General features: G+C 33.9%; 1 protein-coding gene across 1 annotated transcript in view; it reads left to right on the forward strand.

The window, feature by feature from the left end:
- The window catches only part of LOC144373282 (axin interactor, dorsalization-associated protein-like), a 28,821-nt gene that overhangs the window by 1,700 nt on the left and 10,950 nt on the right, over window positions 1-16,171 (forward strand). The window contains exon 2 of the mRNA XM_078036378.1: window positions 9,001-9,107. The gene's annotated coding sequence lies outside the window, so the exon portion shown is untranslated. The remainder of the gene's footprint in view (window positions 1-9,000; window positions 9,108-16,171) is intronic.

Consider the following 16,171-nt stretch of genomic DNA (forward strand, 5'->3'; position numbering starts at 1 on the left):
TCTCCTAAAACATTTTAAAATTACAAAACAAACAGGTTAATATCAAAAAATGAACCTTGTTAAGTGATGAGGAAAAAATTAACTTTTTCTTCATTTTCTTTATTATTCTGAGACTAGAGTTGTTGTTGAGAATGCTATTGATTCTTTAATTTATAGCTGTCCAGCTTGTCTTTGGTTATAAAGACCCCCAGATCTTGTACTCCAAAAGATCCAGGAGGCTGCAGGACCTAGGGGAGAGAGCTGAGACCTAGAGTCAGAAGACTTAAGTCTTGCATCCTGGCTTTGGCTCTGGGCCTGGTTTTCCTTATATAAGAAATGAGAGATTAGAGAACTCTTAAGTGACTTTAAAAGGTCTTTCCTTCCTAAAACTCCAGTGACCTCTACCTGTGAAGTGGTCTGTACCTCCTCCTTTCCTGGAAGCCTGATTTCTGAGGAACATATTATTTATAATACCTGCCCAGGAGGCATTTCTGGCTTCCAGGTGTAACTGCAGACCATATCTAATTAAATTATATATAATTAAAATAATATATAATTAAATTATATATGATTAAATCATATCTAGACCTATCACCAAACCAAACTTGATTTAGAATTGGTTGTGGCATATTAGTTTAGAAGAGAATATATACTCATCTCTCTCCCACTTCTCAGCCCTTTGTCTTCTGATTCTCTTCTCTAAAACCTGCAAGGTGCTAGAAAAGGAATAATAATTTATTTAAAGAAGTATAGATCTCTTTTGTAAATTTTTTAAATTGTAGATGGACACTATATCTTTGTTTTATTTATTTTTTTTATGTGGTACTGAGGATCAAGCCCAGTGCCTCACACATGTGAGGCAAGTGTTCAACCACTGAGCTAAAATCCCAGTCCCTATAGATCTCTTATAAATAAAAATTCTTGATTTTAGTAACTGACAGTTAAAATTATCTTGGGATTTATAGCATTTTTTTTCCTACAGAAAACCATAGGCAAAATTGCAACATGCTTGGAATTGCGAAGTGCAGCATTACAGATAAATGGATTTTTTTAAATGAATTATTCTAAATTGTTCTGATAAGATATTAGACATTCATGCCCAAAGCAATATTATCTCAGAAGGGTTTTATAACAATTGGAATTGATCAGTTGAACTCACACTTAAATGATTTAGTTCATACTTTGTAAACGGTAGAAATAAAAGATATGATTCTAATTTTTTCTGTTTCTATTAGCTTGAATATTCCAAAAATCAGTTTGGAACTTTTCATTTTCTACCTTTAAATCAAGAAATATATTTATTTTAAATATTTTATTCTTGCCATTTAAAAGACATAGGGTGCAGTGAAATCTTTGTAATGAAAAGATATAATATGCATATTTTAAATTTAGTCCACACAGTCCCAGGAAGAATTTAAACTGGAGGACCTGAAGAAGCTAGAACCAAGTAAGTTTTGTTTTATATTTTTTAGTGATTTTTTTTTAGGAAGAGAGTTTTATCTGTTGTGAATATTAAGATTGTTTAGCACAGAAAGTGATTGGATTTATTTCTCTTATTTTTTGGTGCTTTTAAAATTCCTACAATATTTGTATTTTTAATTACCATTTGGATTTAATCTTTATTATAGAATATATATGTTGTACTTCATCTAAATATCCAAATTAACCTTTAATTTGTCTTAATGGCTTTAATAAGATTATAATTATTTTGATAAACATTTTCAGTAGAGTCCAGTAGAGAATATAAGGTTACAGTCATTAATGCCCATTCACATTACATGTTATTGAAAACTACAGTCTGAATGTTGGGAATGCATTACAAAGTGTTTTTTTGTTGTCTCCATTTTTTTCCCTTCTTCAAAATTTTAAAAAGTAAACAATTCCTTCAGTTATCTTGTTGGTTAGGATATTCCCAAATAAAGCCTTTCTGCTGTTTCAAATGATTGCTCTCTTAGAACTGTCTGCAGTATGGGCAAAGGCACAGTGTGAATAACTGAATGAATGTAAGTTAATGTAGCCTTTTTAAAAAAACTTTTTTAGTTGTAGACAGATACAATACCTTTATTTTATTTATTTGTTTTTATGTGGTGTTGAGGATCGAATCCAGTACCTCACACATGCAAGGCAAATGCTCTGCCAACTGAACTATAACCCAGCTCCTGTACTCTTTTTTTATTGAGATAAGATTGCACATCTCAGTGCATTTATGTGACTAGGGAATAGTAGATTTTATTTATCCAACTAAGTAAGATTTTTAAGTAGGGAATCATAAAATCAAAGCATTTTCAAACAGAAAGGAGTCTCAGACTTGTGATCACATTCTCTATTGAGGAAAGAAATGAAATGATTTGTTTGTCCTGTTTCACTTCAATCTCCAGTAACTGAGCAGGGCCTAAATCTCAGAACATTTGTCAGTGTATCTCAGTTCACACTAGTGCAATCCTTTTAATGTAAACATGCTTTGAGTAAGAGGGAAAAAATTAATTTAAGAACTAAAGAGAGCCTTGCACAGTGGCGCATGCCTGTAATCACAGCCGCTCGGGAGGCTGAGGCAGAAGGATATCAAATTCAAAGCCAACCCTAGCAAAGCAAGGCACTAAGCAACTTAGTGAGACCCTGTCTCTAAATAAAATACAAAATAGGGCTGGGGATGTGGCTCAGTGGTCAAGTGCCCCTGAGTTTAATCCCAGTACCCCCTGCCAAAAAAGAACTAAATAGAATGTTCCTATAAATTCCACAAACTGCCAATATCTAATTCATTATAGCAATTCTAACAAAGACATATATTATTGAGATAGCTGAAATGTGATTGTATTGCAGATCCAGGATAGAAAAAGGATTCTCAGAGTATACTGAAGGGGATCTGATTTTCTGTTGTTTGGGTTGGAAAAGAGAAGTTAACAACAACAACAGACAACAACAAAGGAATGCATAGCAGATTTGTTGTGATTCTGGTGGCTTTTCCACAGTTTTAGATGATCATATTTCATTTCTTCAGAACACCATTCTTCTGAATATGGCAAGAATTCTGTCATTTTAATAGTTTTGGTTTCTTTATGTAATCCAGATCATAAAGTTTTGTTTTCTTTGTGGTTCTGGGGATCAAACCCATGACCTCACACATGCTAGGCAAGTATTTCACCATTGAGCTACATCTCCAGCCCTAGATCATAAGAGTTGGAGATGTTATAAGAGACACAACTTATATTCAGAAATAGTTCTTATGCCTATATCCAATGTATATAAGGATACTAATCAATGTAATATTTCTCACAAATTTTGGGATTTTTTTGTATCTAAAACTTTATTTCTCAAAAGCATTAATAAATACTTTGTATAAGATTGAGATATAATTTATATAAAGCACAATTCACCAATTTAACGTATCATTCAATTTTTTTAGTAAATTGGAAGAGTTATGCAGACATCACCACAATCAATTTTAGGACATTTTCATCACCACAAGAAGAAACCCTATTCCCATGAGCAGTCATTCACTTCTTGCCATCCCCCTAAAATCCCTTCCAATTCCCAGCCCTATGAAACCATTAGTTTGATTTCTGTCTATAAATTGTCCTATTGTAGACATTTTATTTAAATGAACTCATATGATATATGATCTTTTATGACTGACTACATATAAGATTATTTTGAGAAAAACACATTGATGGCTTTAAATAAAAGATTGCAACAGTTGTTTATATGGTGGTTCTACTGAAAATTATGTTTGTGTGTGAGTGTGTGTGTGTGTGTGTGTGTGTGTGTGTGTGTGTGTGTGTGTGTGAGAGAGAGAGAGAGAGAGAGAGAGAGAGAGAGATATGAGGCAGGGGATTGAACTAAGGGCTTTGGGCATGTTAGACAAGTGCTTTACCATAAACTATGTCACCAGCCCTCAGTTTTTTATGATAAAAATTATTAGGATTTTGGCTTCTTATTCAGTCACTATTTCCTATTAGTTGTTTGTTTCCAAACAAAATTTAAGAATCTTATAGTTACACAGAGTGGCCGTAAAGACTGTGGATGTTTATTTCATATATTTATTATCTCTTCTCTTCCTCTGAGCATACTCAAGTACTTCTATTGCCTCACAAGATCTTTCATTAATTGCCTTTTTTTTTTTTTTTTTAGAATAGCATCTATATGCTAAGCACTCGAATCCTCTCAGTAACATTCTGCTAAGGACAACACCGACACTAGCTTGTAAATCCCAGCAATGAGTTTTAGGGTCACCTGGATTGGTTCTTTCACTATGCTGTTAGTAATACCTGTAGTGGTGCTGTACTACATCATTCCTAAGTACAGCTCTCCAGTTCAAATTCCTAAGAAATTATTGACCCATGTATTAGTCGAAGATCAGGTTAAAATCTATTAATTTTTTGGCTTTTTAAAAAAGATTTGGAATAGAAATGGAAAGAGTATTTTGGAGATTCACTTTATTATACTTTATATAATGTTTTTCATTTGTACTTTTCCCTTCTTGATAGTTATCTTTTTAGATGATTTTAATTTGCTGTTGCTTCTCAAAGAAACATAAGTGAGTATTCTGTATTTCAGTAGGGTAGACTCTGTAATTTGGAATTTATCCAAGCAGGGCACTTGTTGTGAGTTAATTATTGAGTTGGAATTAAATATTTTCTACAAATTGGTATTTAGTAATATTTCAGATTAAGTATACTTATTCAAGCCTTCTTTTTAAAATGTTAAGCCTCTTCTAAGGAAAATAGTGAATTCTAACTTTTAATATGTTGAACTTAACTGGTTTCCTTTCTTTTAAAAAAGTTTTTTTTTTTTTTTAAATTTAATGCGTGTGTGTGGTGCTGGGGATCGAACCCAGGGCATTTCCCATATAAGGCAAATCCTCTACCACTGAGATACATCACTAGCTCTTGGCTGGTTTATTAGGCTGATGTATTCTTTACTTGAACATTTTGAAATCTTTTAAATTCTGCTGAAAATACTAAAACTATGATTGTGAAAGTCTGAGCCATTTTTTCTTATGTTAATTGCAGTAATGTACTGCTGCTTACTCAAGCATATCTCCCCACCACCACCCTGCAAAATTCCCTTCTGTTAAGCCACCCTTCAAGGCTTCACAGAAATCCCACCTCTCCCTGAAAGCTTTCTCTGCTGTCTCTATAGAGGCATAAATAAACTCTGCCTCCTCTCCTGTATAGAATCATTTTAACTATCCATTGTCAGATTCTCACATGTGTTATTTTCACTTGTATTTGTTTTAGTCCTCAAAGAGATTTGAATGAACTCTTCCCCCACCCCAGAGCCTATTGAATGCTTTAAGTGTAGTATGAACTTGGCAAGATTGTGTTGAGTTAAATAGATTTGAATGTTTTGAAGGAATCTTTTCCTATAATTTAAAAAATAACCTTTCAAAATTGAGGCAGCTGCCCATTTTCCTACCACAAAAATGAAACACGTCAGTCACCAAAAGCAAAATGCATTTTGATATTTGCCTGTGTGTCATCTTTTGAGGGTTAGCTTCAGGAGGTTGGTAGGTCTGTGCTCCAAGAGAAAGGCTGGGAGTGCTGAATTTTCCATGGTGGAGTAGCATCAGATGTCTGCCATGTAGTGATCCAAAGTGTGTAAGTCCTACCAAATCAGCCAATGAATCTCCAACCCATGACATGCTTCATACTTATGATAATGTCTTTTGTAAAATTCAAGCTCCTCTTCAATTCCTCCTAAGACATCATTGCTAGTATTGGTAGAAAGAAAACTCTATGTAAAGTTTAAGCTATTTTAAAAGAACAATAGAATCTGTTATTCCATAGTTGTTGAAAATGTAAACCTATAATACAGTTATAGAAAGTAAAACAGAATTTGTTTTAAAGCTATTTAAATTTGTTCTAAAGCTATTCACATAAATTAAATGTTTCATAGTACTTTAACTTGTAAAAATAATATAACAAAGCTATTCTTCTAAAGCAAATACTTCCTCTTCAGAGCTTTGATACCAAAGAAATGAAAATACTATTTAATTATTCTGTTACAATACAAATGCAAGATAACCACTGAGCCACATCCCCAGCCCTATTTTGTATTTTATTTAGAGACAGGGTCTCACTGAGTTGCTTATGCCTCACTTTTGCTGAGGCTGGCTTTGAATTCTTAATCCTCCTAAGCCTCTGGGATTACAGATGTGCACTACCACACTCAGCCAAGATATTCTTAATAACCAAGATATTTTTCAACTTTTTTGTTTGTTTTTGACGTACTGGGGATTGAACCCAGGGGTGCTCTACCACTGAGCTATATTTCCAGTCCTTTTTATTTTTATTTTTTAAAACATTTTTAGTTGTAGATGGACACAATACCTTTATTTTATTTATTCATTTCATGTAGTGCTAAGGATTGAACCCATTGCCACATGTGCAAGGCAAGCACTCTACCACTGAACTACAACCCCAGCCCTTTTATTGTTTTATTTTTATTTTGAGACAGGGTCTCCCTACATTGCTTAGGCAGATGAACTTCTAGTCCTCCTGACTCAGGCTTTTGGTACCTGGGATTACAGACACATGACACCATAACAGGATCAGCTTTTAAAAATTATTGTTATATACATTTTTAATGGTTGATTTCTTTGCTCATTTCATTAAACTCTTATTACAATATGATCATTTCTGTGTGTTTGTTTCTGGTATGAGTGAGACATGATCTTTTTGTTACCTGCTCCCCATTCTTGGTATCTATTCCATTGTTGTGTAAGTGATCAATATTTATTAATATTACTTATTAATATTGAGTTGATTTAATAGTTTAGTAACAATGATCATGCAGAAGTATAGAAAAGATGTTCTTGTATTAAAAAATAAACAGTACTTCTTAGTGAGATAAGAAATATTAGGATTCTAGTCAACTAGATCAAAAAGGTCATGGAGAGAGTGAATGTCCATTTTAGATTTTCCCTTGCCATTTTGTATACATTTATTTAGGCTGTAATTCTCTCAATAGCCTGTAAAGGAAGTAGCATTCTCATTTTAGAACTGGGGAGATTAGAGTATTTATGTAAATGTTCAAGTTATTGTTGTAATTGTAGGGCTAGGTTTTGGTTTAAACCTTCTACTTTGATCTCCTGCTGCTTCCCCTTTGCTTGTCAGACTTAAGTTCCCACAGTCCTTTCTGTGCCTTGAATAAGGCAAACTGTTTCCTACTTGGAACCTTTGTTGTTGCTCCAGCCTGTTCTTTAATACCTGGGAAGCCTTATGCTAGAGCCACTTATGGATGATTCCTCTCATCTCAGGTCTTGGCTCAAATGTCTTCTTACAGTTTAGTTTTGAAAGGCACCCTGTCTACCTTAGCTACTCTACCAGGTTTTCTCTGCTTTTACACAGCATCCTGCTTGTATCCTTCATACCACTAATCACATCTTACATTATCTTGTTTATTTGTTGGCATATTTATTGTCTACTTTTCCTTAGTAAGGTCTAAGGTCCAAATATGAGTTCTTGATTACTGTGTATCTTTAGCACGTAAAACAGTGATTGGAACATTGTGAGTACTCGGTATGCATTTGTTGAGAAGAAGAAAGAGATAAAGAATGAAGAAGAGCTAAAGGGAGAGAGAATAAGAGTGAGTAATGAGAATCTGGGTACAAGTTTCCAACTTCTTTCTCACTGTATGATTGACTCCTATTTGAATAAGTTATGTAATTACAACCTGTTCTTTTTGAATTTCCTTATTTAGGAACCCAATATGCCATACTCCTTTTAACTGAAATCTGCAAGACTCCAAAATTAAAGTCTGAGTAATTAGAGTAAAAACCATGGGTTGCCCAATTAATAATGCTAAATATTCACCTTGAAATAATTGCAGGTAGTCACTAGGAACCCATAAATTGGGAAATGAAACAATAAATTTCATAAAATACTTTTCCAGATACAGATAGAATTGTAGAACATCTGTCTGTAGGCTTACATGCCAGAAAGTAATCAACCAGGACACAAGAGGTGATAGCATTATGTTGTTTGATGACTTCCCTGAGGAGAAAGTCTGCTGTGTGTGTGTGTGTATGTGTATGTGTGTGTACACACGTGTAAATATATATATATATATATATATATATATATATATATATATATATATATACAAACACATATATATATATGCATGTATATATGTGTGCACACATATACAATAAATTTCATCATAAAAGGAATATTGGAATTATAACCTTGCTGCTACAAACCTTACCAGTGTGATAAGTATTGAGGGAAATCTATTTAGGATAAAGAATAAGATGTGATTATCTATTTCTCTTTAATTAATCATCTTCAGTATCAATCTTTTAATTAAAATACTTCAGGAGAAGAGGTATTCTCTTTCACTGGTACCCCATATCACCTAGGACCTTGTACATTGGAGAACTATTTTATGGTTCATTTTCTATGAGGGCTCTGAGACTTTCCTTGGAGATCTTACAGTACTCTGAAAATACTGGTACCTGCAGTCCATTATGGACATTTTTATTTTGCTAAGACACTCAGTAGTCAATTGCAGAGTCTTAAAATGATAGTGAAGCTCGGAATTTAAAATACATATATTAATGTGTGCTTAATACACTATAAAATATGATTAAAAGTATCAATTTAAGATATAACATATGAGACTAACTAATATATAAGACTTACATAACATGTAAGACTAAGATATAAGACTAATGTTTGTCTATGTCTTTATTCTAGTCCTAAAAAATATTCTCACATATAATAAAGAATTTCCATTTGATGTTCAGCCTAGCCCATTAAGGTAAATAAATAAGCATCCATATTTTGTCTTATGATTTTATTATCTATTTTATGCCTGTTTTTCAAATATTTCTGTATTTTTTTCCCTATCAAATTTGGTATTGGTGATATGACTGGTAGCAATGAGATGATTGACATTGACATTTATATCAACATCAACCTAATAATCAGCATCTTATCTGGGAAGTTAGTGGCTATGAGGGTTAGCTGGTGTATTAAGTGGAGTAGCTCACTAATTTTTCTGTCCTTTTTTATATAGGAGAATTTTAGCCCCTGGTGAGGAAGAGCATTTGGAATTTGAAGAAGATGAAGAAGAAGGTGGTGCTGGAGCAGGGTCTCCTAATTCTTTTCCTGCTAGAGTGCCTGGTGGGTACAAAAAATATACATTATATAATTCAAGGTCAGGTGTTTGGAACTTACTTTTGTACTTGTTAGTGGCGGGTAAAACATCTCCAGGTTTGCCAATCTTAAGCAAATTATCATGGCCATTCTGTTAGCGGTAGCTATCGGTTTATTGTGAAAGTATCTTACTATTTGTGTCAGGGATCCTCAAAACATCCCATGTTTAGTAATTGGCTAGGAAGACCCACAGGACTCAGCATATAGCTGTACTCACAGTTGTATTCTGAGTCATTACAACAAGAAAACACAAGAACAAAATCAGCAAAGGGTAAAGGCACACAGGCAAATTCCAGAGGAAACCAAACTTCTAAGAGTCCTCTCCCAGCAGAGTCAAATATGTATTTGATTCTCTCAACATTCTTTCACACCTGTGAAATGAAAAAATATTGTCTATTGGGGAAGCACTGTAGAGATTCAGTGCACAAGACACTTATTGGGGTTAGCATGAACCAAAACTACAGACTCCAGGAAGAAAGCAAGTGTTCAGCACAAACCATATTGTTTGCATGGACGGTTTAGGCACAGTGATCTTCTTAACAGGGCATGATGGGAATCCTGCTGAAATCCAGGTTCCCAGATGCTAGCCATAGACCAACATTGTAAGTAGGCTTTCTAGAGTAACTGTTTGCTATGTTAATTCTTTTCTTTATATATCTAGCTGTTCTTTAAATAATCATATATGATTGTGAAACCTGGACCTGGAGGAATAGATACTAAACAGTTGCCCTTAACAGGGAAATAAATAATACATAGCAAGTCCTTTTTATTTTTGGAAGATCTTGACAAGGTTGTAAAATACCCTAGTCAAGCACCCTGAGTAAATTATTTGCCTCTTCTACTTCTATACTTTCTTCTGTTCTTATACAGTGCACAGTTTTTACTTCTGATGAATTAGTTCATTTTTGGAAGTGTAGAAATAGCACTGTACTATTGTGATGCATTTTTTTAAAAGACTCTATGCTTTATGGTATAATTAAATATAATATACATATCATCCAGAAAACTTCATAATTAAAGTCATATTCCAGTAATTTAAATACTCTTTGGTAGAAGACGTTTGTAATATAAACAGTATAGGCTTAGACCAATAACATACCTGCGCTTTTGAGTCTAACATCTGCCAAGCAGTAGTTATGTGACTGTACTTAATTCTTTATAAAAGGAGATGTTGACAATGTCTAATTCATAGGGTTACAATAAAAATTAGGCACCACATACAAATCATTTGGCATTATACTTTTCATTTGCTGGGGTAGTGGTGGCTACTGTATTTTCATTATCACCTATAAATGATGCTAACAGTCCTACACCATAGGATTATTAGAAAAATTACAATCACTATAAAATGTTATTGTTAGTGTTTCTTTGGTACAAGGTAATTATTTCCAATCTGCTTGTCTTTATGAATAAAGAGCTATATTTTACTTGTTATATTTGTAGGAAATTCAAGATTGCTGAGATGATGAGGTAAATAAATTTGCTAAAATTTTTCTGCATTTTTTATTTCCTTTTCAAACCACATGCTGTAATTGAAATAGATTCCAGTTCTATAAATTTCTGGGTTTGGTTATTTGTTCACTAGTTATACTTCTGTAGCAAACAAGATCCTTAAAGCAGATGATGTAAGTCATGAAATGGACAGGTCTTTGTGGGGTTCAGGTTGCTGAGTTGAAAAGAAACTCTGTAAATTAAGTCTATTTGCTATGAAAGATTAAGCCCAAAGTAATTAGATTTTTTTATTCTGATATAGCATTTTGGTATTTTATTTCAGAGATACAGAAAGCTAACTAAACCTTTCTATTCCATGAATTATTTTCCTCAAAGTAAGAAAGAGTACATATAGTTCAATTGGCTATATTTGATTTTTGATCATATTTTCCAGGGCCTGTGTCATTATAAAATTGAAAATGTCATTGAAGGACAATTTGACCTTTAACTTAATTGTAGAATGGGAAAAAAATTGTTATACTGTGGACATCCAAGATTTCATTCGTGATAAGGCTGTTGTGTCTACATTATCATGGCAGGGTGCTTCTAAGAATTATAACATTTTTATTACCTTTATTTTATGTAATTTATATAATTGTAAGTTTGTTGTACTTTTTTTTTTTTGGTACTGAGGATTTAACACAGGGGTACTTTACCAGTGAGCCACATTCTCAGCCCTTTTTATTTTTTATTTTGAGACAGGATTTCACTTAGTTGCTTAGGGCCTCACTTAGTTGCTGAGATTAGTCTTAAACTTGGGATCCTCCTGCCTCAGCCTCCCAAGTCACCTGGATTCCAGGCTTGTGCTATAGCATCTAGCTTATTGTGATCTTTTTAAAAAAAGATTTATTAAGGTGTCCCTTACATATATAAAAGGCATCTTTTTTAATGTACAGCTTTATAAGTTTTGACAAACACACATGGTAAACACTACTACTGTTAAGCTAATGAGATAAAGTATAATATATGAATATGGTATGATCAAGAGTAGTTTATTCCCATTTAAAATCAAAAATGGATTTTTATCCAACCTTTCTTGAAAAGAATAAAAAATTGTTGAACCTTTCTTTGACATTATTATCATTTTCAAAGCCTTCAATTCTCATAAGACAGTAACTTTTTTGTACTGCTTTAAACACTAACTGGCTTAAGTCCAAATAGTAGTTTAATTTTCTTAAGGTAATCTCAGTAGATTTCATTTAAATAGAGGATAAAAATTTATAACCTATTATTTATTACCTGAAAATTTATTTATCATGTTGAATATTAAAGCTTCTAAATGATAAAATAAAGTAATACAAATTAAAAAAAATAGCTGGCCAGGATTATATGCTTATAATCCTAGCTACTTGAGAAATTGAGGCAGGAGGATTGCAAGTTTGAGGCCAGTGGGGGCAACTTAGAGAGACTTTGTCTCAAAATAGAAAGAACTAGGGATGTAGCTCAGTGGTAGGGTGCTTGCCTCACCTGTGTGAAGCCCTACATTCATTTCCTAGTACCACATGCACAAATAGCCATGTCACAATTTTAGACAAAATTTTAAAAAACGTTTCTGAGTGACCTAAACATAAGCCTAGCAATCTCAACATTATTCTAGATTTGTATTGGTTATTCATCTTTTATATAGTCTTAGATATGTACAAAAAATGTTTTTTTGAAACTCAAAATGAAGAGTGAATCTTACTTCTTTAATATCAAACCTGTACTTGTTTCTTTCCTGCATAAATATTCAATTCTGAGTTGAACTTGAGATTAAGCAAATATGTATTTCATTTTCAGCTAAAGTGCAGTTTTTTTCTTACCCATGCATATAGGAAGTTGAAAACTGCAACAAAATATTCATTGCTGTTCCATGAATATTAGGGCATCCTTATTTCACAGAATTTCAGAATATATTTAGGGTTAAACAGTAAATACCACCAAAGTGTGCAGATAGACTCTGGCTCTCCGAGCACATCCTTTCTCTCAAAGTCTCAAATTCTCAGACTGAGCCAAACAGTCAGAGCCAGAGTCCCTCATCCAGTCATGTACTTATATTGAAAGGAAAGAAAAATACCATTCAATGTTATCTGGTAGTTCTCCTAGCTGTTTTTCAATAGTTTTAAGGCTTGTTAATATTCTATTACTTTCAAGCAGTTTTGAAAGATTTCTTTTTTATAATTTGTTTCTACATGTTTGTTTGTAGTACTGGGGATTGAAGTCAGGGATGCTCTACCACCTAGCTACATCCCCAGCTCTTTGATTTATTTTTTTATTTTGAAACAGGGTTTTGCTAAGTTGCCCACGCTGGCCTCTCTTGCCTTAACTTGCCAAGTTGTTGGGATTACAGGCATGCAGCACTATGTCTGGCTCAGTTTGTTTTGTTTTGTTTGTTTTGTTTTTTAATCCATGAATCTTGTCACTTGAAGTCAAAAGGTTTTCTCCAGAGCTTTGCAGAAATTGGTTCATAGGAAATGTCTATTGAGTAGGCTCTTCATCAAGGCTCTAAGCAACATCTGGACTGCTTTTTCTTTCTTTTTTTTAAAAGAGAGAGTGAGAGAGGAGAGAGAGAGAATTTTAATATTTATTTTTCAGTTATTGGCGGACACAACATCTTTGTTTGTATGTGGTGCTGAGGATCGTACCCGGGCCGCAGGCATGCCAGGCGAGCGCGCTACCGCTTGAGCCACATCCCCAGCCCCAGGCCTTCTTTTTCTTGAAAGTCCTCTGGCCACTCAAATTTTTAACCCAACACCTGTAGTAACTCTTCCTTGCATGCTAAATGGCATCTGTGTATGAAGCATATACCCACTGATTCATCTTAGGTTTTGTGAGAGTATTTATTATTTTTTTCCAGATATGATGGTGACACTTAAGAATTCAGCCATTATCCAAATCACATATTTCTGAACACAGAAATATACATATTTCTAGTACCAGTCAATAAAGAAAATAAAAACAAGAATATACTCATATAACCTATATACAAACAACTTTAATAAAGTATAATTTTTGACAGACCTAGAAATATTATTGTTTGAATGCTAATGACCCCTAAGATTTTTATCAAACTTTTAATATAATTTCAAAGTGAATAAACTTCTTATGATTTTACTCTTTATCTTGAAAGGTTGGAGCAGTTCCTCAACTACTAATCAGTTACCAACCAAAAGAAATTGTGCATGTGTTTTCATATTTTCACACAATTTGTATGTGTGTACAAATTGCAGATGTGCAGTACAAATTGCAAAATTTTTCTCTTGCTAGATTTTTAAGACCCATTTCATGTTTTGTGCCATTTACAAAATGTTATGACCAAATAATGATTTGACAATACCATTATTTTAAATTATGTTAAAATTATCCCAAAATAATAGAAAATATTATTTTATATATATCCTTTTTATTGGATTTTAAAATTACAAAGAAATGTGCACTTAAAAAATGTGTGTGACAGACTTTGAATTGGTAGTATCAAACATCTGAATTTAATTGCAAGTATGATAAATCTAAAACAAAGAAGACATAAATATATAATCACACACATATGATAATGCTTAGTTTACATTTTAGATATCAGGTCCATCTCTGTCCTAAAAGTATGGACAACAAATTTTGTACTCCTTATTCATGACATTTAATTCACCAAGCACCAAGGCAAAATGAAGACTGACTCACCTCTTATTGAAGTAAATGCCTGTGACAAACATTTGTACAATATCATGTAAAAAGCAAATTCAAATCATTGTTTTAAAAAAATATAATCTTTGGTAATTTTCCTCTTTTAATGTTCTTACCTAGACAATAATGTACTATTTTGGAACAAAGACTGTCACGCCATTTCCAATTTTGGACTAGAAATTGTCCTTATGGTATGATATGAGATATAAACAATAGAAATTTTTAAAAAGCAAAAATAAAAAGTTGAAAGAAAAGAATGACTTCCTCTTCTGCATTTGAGGACAGGGCCTTAAGGATCCCACTGACCTTCATATCCATGTCACTCCAGACTCATCCTCGGGTTGGTGGTCCTTTCATTGTCTGATTCTCCATGATCTCTATGGCTACACAGAGACTATTGAATGTGAGGCCATCCTACTTGATACTTAGACCTTCATTTTTCTCAGCACCCTCTTGGAACAAGAAGTTATGGGCGGGGGGGGGGTGTGAGGGGCTTCAGATGTTCTCCCATTGTTTTTCTGTACCTGTTGCAGGTACAGTGGTGTTTCATTGCTCGGTCTGTGTCAGTGCTGTTGGGTGCCCAGCAGAGGCAGAGGCCTTACTTGCACAATTCCCTTTCCTCTCCACAGTGGCAGTGGCTGTAACATTCTTGGCTAGGTCAGATGTTTTTACACAGTTTTTAAAACATTCTTAAGCAAACTTGTCTATGTTTAACAAACAGCCATTTGGGGGATCCATAGCTACCTTCATAAATTGTTTTCCACAGATGAAGCACAATGAAATAGAGCAACTTAAGTTTTTACCCAAGTACCACCTGTTAATAAACAGTTTCCATCAACAAGATGGACTTTTTGGTATCCCCTATTACAGTAGTGTGGTAAAATGGTTCCAAACCTTCCAATTCATTGTCATTATTTTATCAGAGTTGTCTTTAGGTTTAGGCTTAGAATCTTCCTCTCACAGAAAATCACACTGAATTCAGTAATTCCTTCCAACTCTTTTTGACACCAGTGAGAGCATGCTTACTCTGGTTGGTGCATAAGAGGTGGTTGGGGGCAGATAAGTCAGAAAAAGACGTGCTTTCTGTGTTCAGTACAACTTGGGGCTCACCAGCTACCAATGGCTTCCTTTGTCTTGCAGTAAAAACTGAAAGTGGAATTAACCAAATGAACACAGTCCTGCTGCTCACTGCTATACGAGTGTTAAAGACCTATCATATTGCTATCTGGGCTACTCAGTCTCTGTCCATTCCTGTGAATGTGCACTGCTCAGTGTACAAAGGTCAAATGTTACTATTTTTTAATCAATCCCTTACTTGGGAGTTCTTAGTGACAGCTCAATAACATCCATGGGATGTTATTGAAAACTTGGTTTGGACAGCTGTAGCCATTTAGAGTTTTCCATATTTAAAAGTATGAGGCACAAATAGTGGCCTCACAAAAATGTCTATATTCTAATCCTGAGAACCTGTGACTGTTATGTTTACATGGCAAAAGGAACTTTGCAGAAGCTTGAGATGGGGAGGTTCTCCTGCAGTTCCTTTTAAGGCTTTAGGGACAATTAAAATAAAAATGTTAAAATGAGACATGATGGTTAAAAGCATGGACTCTGTAGCCAAACTGCTGTGATTATGGATAATTTGTTTTTCTATGCCTCACTTTTCACCTCTGAAAAATAGAACTAAACTATTGTTGTGAGGATTAGATGAGAGGAGTAGGATAGTATGTGGCACAACACAAATACTCACAAGTGTTAGCTATTTCTTATTTACATAGCAGTTCCATGTGGAAGAACATTTCTTCTGATCTTTGCTCTAGATCTGAGAGCAGATGATCTAGCTGGAATAGCACAGTTTACACTGGATTGTGTGTAGTGATTTC

This window comes from Ictidomys tridecemlineatus, unplaced genomic scaffold, assembly GCF_052094955.1.
Source record: "Ictidomys tridecemlineatus isolate mIctTri1 unplaced genomic scaffold, mIctTri1.hap1 Scaffold_348, whole genome shotgun sequence".
Taxonomy (NCBI): domain Eukaryota; kingdom Metazoa; phylum Chordata; class Mammalia; order Rodentia; family Sciuridae; genus Ictidomys; species Ictidomys tridecemlineatus.